The following is a 10,373-nucleotide window of genomic DNA, read 5'->3' on the forward strand; positions in this document are numbered from 1 at the left end:
GGTAAGAGATCAACCGAAGGACTTGTATGCATGCATATGAGCATAACCAATGGACATAAGACACTGGGGGGGAGGGGAAGCCGGGGAATTGTCAAGGGCGGGGAAAAAAAGGACACATATGTAATACCCTTTGTAATACTTTAAGCAATAAAAAAAATTATAAAAAATAAAAATAAATAAATGAATAAGCAGAACAGAAACAGAATCAGATACATTTTGAAGGTTACTAGATGGGCGGGGGCAGGGGATGGGTACAAAAGGTGAAGAGATTAAGTATAAATTGGTTGTCACAGAATAGTCATGGTGATGTAAAGTACAGCATAGGGAATATAGTCAATGATATTTTAATAACTGTGTATGGTGTCAAATGGGTACAAGAGTTATCTGGATGATCACTTAGGAAGTTATATAATGTCTAGTCACTGGGGTGTGCACTAGAAAATAATATAATATTATATGTCGACTGTAATTAAAAAATTAAAAAATAAATTTTTAAAAAATTAAAAATGAGAGCCTGCTCTGAAAAGAAAGCCAAGGGTGTGGCTGGACAACCTTTTACTAATGTTTTAAAAGGATCAAAAGATCAAAGTATTCAATTTAACATGTTGCTCTTTGAGAGAGTAGGCAAGTGACTCATAGGTTCCCTCAGCTACTTAAGCAAAAGCCAGGAATAGAGAAGGAATTATCTAGAAAGACCTGCAGATGAGCCTGTTGTCTAATAGAGTAAATCCCTGAAACATACAATGGAGATTTACAAGGTTCTTAAGAAAGTTATGTCAACAGTCACACTGCCAGCATGGACTGAAAGAGACAGAGGTAGAACAAAAGGAAGACGTTGGACTCCCGAATTCCTATAGGTAAGAAACAAGCTGATAAAACTACTCAGCTGCAACACATACTACTCTACATGAAAAAGGAAAGATGAGTCTGAGAGTGCAGGCCAGAGCCAGAACCATAGAGGATAATTTCTAGGCCTTGGTATCTAATGTTGTTTCCCCAGTTGAATTCAATTTCCCAAATGATATTTTTTAGAACTGGTGACCTCTTTTTCTTTCCATTTTCTCCCATTTTTAATTTGAATATTGGCAACTTATCCTATGCCTGTCTCACCATTGTATTTTCAGAGGATATAAGATGTTTTCTAGAGTCACAAATCCACAGATGGAGAGGAATATTGCCCAGATGGATTATACTTTAGATTTGATTAGATAATGAGATCTGTATCTTTTGTGATAATGAGACTTAGATGAGATTTTTTTTTTTATTGAGGTGATGCTAGAAAAGCTTGAGAATCTGGATGATATTGAAATGGGATAAATGTATTTGGCATGTGGAGGGACATGAATCTTTGGGGGTTTTCTGTAGACAAAATGATGACCCTCTAGATGTCCATATCCTAATCCCTGGAACCTGTGAATATGTTACCTTACATGACAATGGGGTTTTAGAGATGTTAGGTTAAAGATCTTGAGATGTGAAAAATATTCTGGATTATCTGGGTAGCCCCAATATAATTACATGAGTCCTAATAACAGGGAGGCAGAAGGGTTAGAATCAGAAAAAAGCAATCTGATGATTTAAGATGAGAGAGAGAAAGATGAATAGATGTTTGCTGCTGGCATTTGAAGATGAAGGATGGGGCCAGTAGTCAAGAATTGCAGAAGGTTCCAGAACCTATAAAAAACAAGGAAACAGATTTTCCTATAAACCTTTAGAAGAAATTCAGCTCTGTTAACCCATTCTAAACTTCTGACCTTCTGAATTGTATGAGAATACCATGATTTGTATTGTTTTAAATCACTAAGTTTGTAACATCCTCTCCCTAACCTTGTCCTCATCTCTTCAGCCACTTTCTTTTCCCCTCACTCTTTTATTTACCCTGAGATGCAGAAATAGGAGAGAAGAAAACATAAACCAGCAATTTAATGCAACACAGCAAACTTTAATATACAGACTTCACAGCAAACTTTAAGCAATTAATTCCAAGCAATTCAATAGAGGGGTTTATGAGAGAAGTGAGTAGACTGTTGTTTCAGAAGAGGCCCTCGTCCTTCATAGGAAAGAAGTAATTGGGGTGTTCACTGGACCACACAAGCAGGAGATTAAATTGCTGAGTGTCATTTGGGGCTCGGTTTCCCATTCTGCAGTACACGGAACATCCACGTATGCTTAAGCTTGAGTAAAGCTCTTAGGGGCATTTGCTGTAAATCACAGTAGGAGGTCCAGAAATCCTTCTGAAAATTACTTAAAGAGGTGGCTTTTCCAAAGCAAAAGTCTCCAAGTCAACTTAAATAAATTTCTATTATTTTAAGCCACTAAATTTGTAATAATCTGTTACAACAGCAATAGGGAACTAACGCACCAACTAAACTATTAATCCATCATGAAAGCAAAATGAAGAAATTTCAGCCATACATAGATTTAAAAATTCATTTCAAGTACAATTTCCCAGGAGGATCTTGAAGGATATGTCTTCCAAACAGAAGGAGTAAACTCCAAAAGAGGAAGACATGGTGTCCTAGAAACCAAAAATACAACAGTGAAGACACACGAATTTCTTCACCCTGTAGGCTGCCATTTCCTTCCATTTATTACAAGACAACAGACGGCTACAGCTACATCCGATTCTACTTATTTGTCCCTTAAAAGTTTAAAACCGTAAGCTACTGAATACAATATCTGAAAACTGGTGTATGGAATTCTGAAACAGTTCAAAGCAAAAAGAATTTCCATGAAGATTTAAATAGTTTGATTTTGAATCATGGTTTTTATAGGAAAAGAATAAAAACAAGAATAGGAGTAGCTGTAACATACACAATTATCTCACTCTCAAATTGTCATTAGATTGAATTCTTTAACACACCCACAATAATGGGGTGGATTTGTAGTTATTCACATTTAGAAGTGATGAAACTGGCTATGAGAAATGACAGACGTTGCCAATGCCACAGTAGTATTGAGGAAATAGATTAAATGAGAACTGCCTATTTCTATGCAGAGTATAGGCTATCATACCAACTTCATACTGGATATGATTAATTTTTAGCATATAGAAAATATCCCTATTTGGCAAAAAGAATAAGGATTAAAATAGAACCAGTGACAAAGTCAAAAGATAGTCCCATTTGACTCGCTAAACTCTCCTTTATGTCACAATTATTTTAAGAACAATTTGAAATAAGACTACTTACCTGTAGATAGTTAAGAGCAATGGTATATATTTACCTTACATTAATGTTTTTCTTATACAATAGTGTCTAAGAAGTGTGGGATTTTATTTCCTTTTCCACAGCTGGAAAAGCTCAGTAACCAATTCGTTTTCATGTTGTAATATTATCTGGTTTTAGGCAGTGCCAGAAAAGAAATGTAAAAACACACACAATTGAACAGAATATATGCTTTTAAAATGCATTTAAAGCATGTAGACTGGTTTCATGTAAGATTCTTAAGTGTTTTTTCAACTGAGTGTGAAAATACCTAATAAACAAAACACTCCAACTAGAAACCCATGAGCTGTTCCTGAAGTTGATTTTTATTTAAAAGAATCAGTAAACAGGAGTTAAGTAACCAAGGATGCCTATTGCTGGGATATATTTTATTTTTTATAATACTTTGAGTAGCAAGAATCCTATGAAGAAATTTTATAAATAAACTCCCTTTGTCAGAGGTCAGATGCTCACAGAGTTATAGCTAATTATTAACAACTAGTGGCCCGGTGCACAAAATTCATGCACGGGGCAGGGGAGGGGGCGTCTCTCAGCCCGACCTGCATCCTCTCCAATCTGGGACCCCTCGCTCCTAACTGCTCACATGCCTGCCTGCCTGCCTGATTGCCCCTAACCACTCTGCCTGCTGGCCTGATCACTCCCACTTGCCCCCCCCCGCCCCCGCTGGCCTGCTCACCCCCAACTGTCCCCCCTTGCCTGCCTGATTGCCTCCAACTGCCCTCCCCTGCCAGCCTCATGGCTCCCAACTGCCCTCCCCTGCCGACCTCATGGCCCCAACTGCCCTCCCCTGCCTGCCTCATGGCCCCCAACTGCCCTCCCCTGCTGGCCTCATTGGCCCTGACTGCCCTCCCCGGCTGGTCTCCCAGTCTAATTAGCATATTACCCTTTTATTAGTATATATAGCATTGTCTGAAGTAAGTATTCTAACTTCTGCTGTAGCTTTGTTCAAGATATTTTCCCCTAAAGTTTTAAACGAAAACTTAGTTAGGGAGATGTATTCTAATCAAAAATTTAGAAGCAAACTATTCAGTCAGTAAGAGGGTAGATGTTTGCACATATTTTTTTCTTAGAAGTAGAATTTTTAAAAATCATTTATTTCTATTTTTTGTACAAAGGCAAAAGTGTGATTTCAGATTAAAACCAAGACTATCAGAGTGTTACATTAAGTAGGTTGATTATAATAAAGTTGGTGTGGAAAGTTATAAATGAGCTGCTCTTGCCTCAAAAGCTTTAAACTTTTTAATAAATTATAAAGAAAACACATTAGTTAAGTGTTAATTTTACTCAATTACTCCATATTCAATCTCAATTTCCAGGGGAAAATTATTACTTAGTTTACACAGCAGAATTCCTGTTTTACTATATAGAACTTTCCGAAAATTATTTTATAGAAACAATGTTTAGACTACTAGTGGAAGGTGGCAGGTTGAAGAACGGCATTTACCTCCTTCCCTCCAATATCCTGTAGCAATGAAGAAAATTTTATTTTAAAATGTGTAAATCCAAAACATGATTTTCTAAGCAAGGAAGTGTGCTATTAATGCATTTTGCTAACTTTGAAGTCAGTGGAATGTGGTACAGGTATTGGATTGGAGGAGCGAATGAGTAGGGCAAGTGTAATTCAAAACAGGCCAAAGAAAATGATTGCCTAGAATAGAGGGAAGCATCCTTCCCAACTGTATCCCAGAAAGCTCTCAGCTCTGAGTGAACTTGCACAAAGGACAGGAAGCAAAGGCAGAGGTGTCTACAGAAGAGATGATCCTGTTGCACTTCTGCAGATCAGCCAGCTGCAGACTGCTCTGCTGGCTTCTTACCACCTATTGAACCTCTAAATATGATGACAAAAGGAACTGCAAGCAAGCAAGGAAAACAAATTAAGATTTCAAACCTCTCCATTCGTTCATTTAGAAATAAAGGAATAAATTATTATCAAAAATGCCAGATTGGGAAGTAATGTTCATATGCATCCAAAAAGATTTATAAAGCTTTCAACAACACAGCCTGGCCTGGGAACCTTTTCTGAGGCACCTCCTCTTTGTCATCAAAGCAGATGGCCAACTTACACATGCAAATGAAAAACAGACTTTGGTTATAAAACAAAAGAGCAGGATTCAACAATCTAAACTTACATTGTTAGCTTGGCACAGGCAAGCCCAACAGTAGCAATTATCAAATTCTTACCAGCCCACCCTTTTGAGAAGGACTAGGATAGTTGTGTAATATTAGCAAGGCATTTTAATTTTATTACATAAAAACGTGGGCTTGGCATATCATGGTATAGCAGGCATTATGACAGGTTGACTTCCGTTACCCTGAGAAGTATTATTAAGTTCAGTACTCAAATAAATGTTTTTGCAGTGACATGCATTATTCTTGTTCTGGCTCACATAAGCTGTGAATCTCTCCTCCAAGAATTTACTTCAATCTATCTTCAACATGCATTATGTGTCTTTAGCTTACCAATATCATGAAATGGAAATGTATTTCCATCCAATGTTACGCTTGCCTAAATCAACATTCTCTTGTACTCACAAACCTTAGGGTTTTCTTATAAAAAGAAATTCACTTTTCCTAGTAGATATGCAAGGTTGTTGGAAATTAGAAGAAATAGTTCATTGAATTCTATGGGTTATTTTGTGTAATTGCTTGAAGCTGCATCAATTTGATGCCTGCTTTGAGAAATACGTTTGAACATGAAATTGCATGTCTTCAAACAGTATGACATCTATAATTCCTTAATAGTTTGGCTAAAATGAGTGCAGGATGTATAACACAAAATTAATCCCATACAATGAAGGCACTCTGACATTTTTCAGGTCAACCTAGGCTAGTAAATTTCTGGCATTATTTGATATGGAGTTACAGGTAATTTTCTTAAATATTTGGAGTCCCTTCCTGCTGGAGGGTTATCTATCTTATGCAAGTGAACTCAAGTACAGCCATGTAGCAAGCTTTGTACAATAAAATGTGAGTGGAAATGACATACCTCCCTTATCCCTGTGATATGACAACTGTCATTGTTCCAGATAAAGAATATTCCATCCACCTGTATACTTGAGTGGAGGTGATGAGAATCAGAGCTGTGGTGGACATGGAAAGTGAGAGGAAAATATGTGCTTTTGTCACCAGCCACTCACTTAGAAAACACCAGCAAATGATTTTTCTGCTTTTTTTCTGTCATTTTCAATCCCAGCTGCTATTTTCCAGATATTTCTCAAATTTTCTGGTCCCACTGATGTCATATTTTCCCCAGAAACCTGAATCAGAGACATTGGCTTGCTTATAGTTTGTGTTTCTCATGTTAGGAAACCAGAATGGAGGACTGAGAAGAGTAAGAGAGGAAATAAGACAAAGCCAAGATAAGAGTTTATTTTCTTTCTTTCTTTTCTTTCTTTTCTTTCTTTTCTTTCTTTTCTTTCTTTTCTTTCTTTTCTTTCCTTTTCTTTCTTTTCTTTCTTTTCTTTCTTTTCTTTCTTTTCTTTCCTTCCTTCTTTCCTTCCTTCCTTCCTTCCTTCCATCCTTCCTTCCTTTCTTTCTTTCTTTTTTAATTCAAGAGTTTCTTATTGAGTTGTTGGGATAAGATTCCACTAAGACCCCTGGAGGTATCTGGGGATTTTTGTAGAATGTTTCCCACAGTTGTTCACTTGTAAAGAATATGCAAAATATTTATGCATTGGCTCTTGTTCTTTATCTCCCACTGGTCAAAAAAAAATTTATTCTATGGATATTAACACACTTGCACTTTCTGATTTGCAAGAGTGTGGGAGCTAAAGTATGCAAAAAGCTCTAGGGCAGAAAGCAAGCTGAGGCAAAGTGTCCACACCTAAGTTGCCATATATATCAGTATAAGTTGTTAATAATACTCTTAGAATTCTTCAAACAAATATAGAAAGAGTGAGGATCTCTATCTATGTCTCCTCTTGCATGTCTGATATTAGCAGACTATCTTTCCCCAGGGTTTTCTTGATTAAACTTGCTACAAATTATCAATTTTATTAATCTTTCAAAGAACCCACCTTCCATTATGTCAATTTTTTATATGTCCACTTAATTTCTTATTGATGTCTTTTATTTATTTACTAGAGGCCCGATGCATGAAATTTGTGCAAGGGGCTCGGCCCTTGCATCAGCCCTGGGCTGCCTCTCGGCCCTGCCCCCCGCCCACTGGTTGTTGTCCCAGAAAGTCATTCCACCATAGGGTCTAATTAGCATATTAGCTCTTTATTATATAGGATTGTTCTAATTATTTTGAGTTTAACTTTTTATTTTTTTGATAAATTTTAATGGGAAAGATTAGATTATTGATTTTTAGCAATTGTTGTTTCATAGAATTATATATTTGAAAGACTTACAGAACTCAAAATATCCTTCTGAACATTTCGTTAGCTGTATTCCACAGACTTGATGTGATGTTTCTATTAATATTCAATTTGAGATATATTCTGATTTCTACCAATGATTTCTTCTTTGACTCATGGGCTGATTATGTGTGTGGTTTAAATTTCAAACATGGTGGGGGTTTCCTAGTTACATTATTTTTATTTATTTCAAAATCAATTCCATCATGGTTAAAGACTCTATGATATAAGTAAAAAAAAAAGTCTGTGTGATATAATGTTTTAAAATTTATTGAGAATTGTTTCATGTCCCAGAATAGTATTTTCCCTTGTAAATGTATCATTTGAATTTGAAAATGATATATATTTGTCCATTATTAACATTTGTGTTTTCTAAACATCAGTTAAGTCAAATGGCTAATGATGTTGAAGATACAATGTAATCTTTATAACTTGGTGATTTTTTTCTAGCTGTTCTCTCAGTTGTTGAGAGAGTGCTACTAATATCTCCAATTACAATTATGAAACTATTTTTCCCTTATATCTGACTTTTCTCATGAAATTGAAAGCTCTGTTATTGAATTATTGCTCACTTATGATTGTTACAATCTGCCCGATTAATTTACCTTGTATTAATTATAAAATTTATTTCCTATTTCTGGTAGTACATATTGTCTTAAAAGCTTTTATTTAAAATTATACAATCATTTCAGTATTCTTATCCTTAAAGCTTGCATTTGAAATATTTTTGTTCATTTACTATTAAAATATATTTGTCTTTAAAATAAAAGTATGTCCCTTGTAGATAGCATATGGTTTGTTTTGTTTTGGAATCCATCTCTTACTTAACCTTTATTCGTGAAGAGTGTTTTAATTGGATATAGAATTCTGGGTTGCCAGAGTTGGCTATTTGGTTTTGCTTTCAGCACTTTAAAGATGTTATTTCTGTATTTTCTGTTTTCCATGGATTCTGATGAGAATATAGTCATTAATTAAAATTTTGTCTCCTCCTATGTAGCATGTCAGCTTCCTCTAGTTACTTTCAAGTTCTACTTTTTATCTTTGGCTTTCAACCACTGACAATGATATGCTTCACTTTGGGCATTTTTTCCTTTTCTCTATTTGATATCCTTAGAGCATCTTATATCTTCAAATATATATATTTTCCATCAAATTTTGGAAATATTTAACATTATTTCTCAAATACTTTTTGTCCTCAATTCTCTCCTTCTACTATTCCAATTGCAAAAATGTTATACTGCTTGAGGTCATCAAACAAGTCCCCAAGTCTCTTTATTTTTTTCTATTTTTTTTCTGATTGATTTACCTTAGATAATTTTTATTGATTTGTCATGATATACATTTCTCTTTCCTCTGTCATGTCTATTCAGCTATTAATTATATTCATCGAAATATCTTTATTTCAGAAATTTTATTCTTCATTTCTAGAATAACCAATCGGTTGGCTCTTTTTAAAAAAAATTTCTATTTCTCCATTTGGCACCTACTGTGGCACAGAAAACATTTCCAGAACGAAGTAGAAAACTGGGATAATACACAAAAGGAACATTGAAACAGAAGACAAAATACATATTCACCAGGGTGTTTATGTAATATGTGTGAGTATTTTTGCCATATATTTGGTTATGAGAACTTTGGGACGATTTGAATGTAGTATTAAAATGTTATAAAAATGCTATTGTTGCTTTCGTTACTAGGTAACATAGTTCACTAACATCACTACTGTTAATTCTTGGCAGATGTCCACACTATGAGCTTATGCTAAATTATCTAATTCCTAAAGAATCTTAATTAAAAACAAACTTTGGGGAGCGTTCCATAGATGCATTTAATGCCATCATGAAACTACTGAAATAATTTTGCTGCTATCATAACTTAAGGAAAGATAGAGAAGTACAATTATGATAAACCTACCCATGCCAATGTGAGTGGCTAATATAAGGAAATCTCATATATTAGTATTTCAAAGCAAAAGCAAAGTATAGCAACAGTTTAGATGCTCCTTAGAAAACTGTGCCAAAATGAGATTAGGTTGACATTTTTATTGTTAATTGAGGAATTTTAACTATTGAAATACCTTATAAGAAGCATTAAATTGTGGCTTGGTTTCATATAAAATTTTGATCTTATGTTAGACATGCTAATAATGTTCTAAAATAATGTATATAAATGCATACACACATTCTTCTGTATATATAGAACCATGCATCCAAACGACATTTTACCTATCCTCATCTTCATGGGCTAAAACACCTGCACATGGTTCACAGAAGAATACTCCAAACATGTATTCAGTATCTGATTACACAAAATTCTGGAAAGTTCACAATATATTATACATACAGTATTTGGAGGAAATGGGATTCTAATGTAAATTTCTTAACTGTTTAAATCATTGATAGCTTAAAATGTCAGAGTGTAAGCATATACCATAACACAATCATATCTGAGCAACAAAAATAAATGCAATAAAGATAAAAAGGCAAGACCATTCTAGGCAAAAAAAAGTGTATTTTCTACTAAAATTTTCTTTTAGCTCATTAAATTTTACTCATATTCTTCATTTCATCTAATTTCCAAGGATTTATTACTTTCTTTCTTGATCTCTGCTTTATGACATAATAAAGAATATTTACTCATTGCTCTATTGGTACAAAATAAAGATACTGTATAATAATAATGATGTGATAATTATAATATTATTTTGGCCTGTTTCATAGCAAAGAATAAAACTTTACCTCACCCAGATTAGCACCCCGCTGAAGAATTTTGTTTGTATTTGGTTGGG

Source organism: Myotis brandtii, unplaced genomic scaffold (assembly GCF_000412655.1).
Source record: "Myotis brandtii unplaced genomic scaffold, ASM41265v1 scaffold644, whole genome shotgun sequence".
Classification (NCBI taxonomy): Eukaryota; Metazoa; Chordata; class Mammalia; order Chiroptera; family Vespertilionidae; genus Myotis; species Myotis brandtii.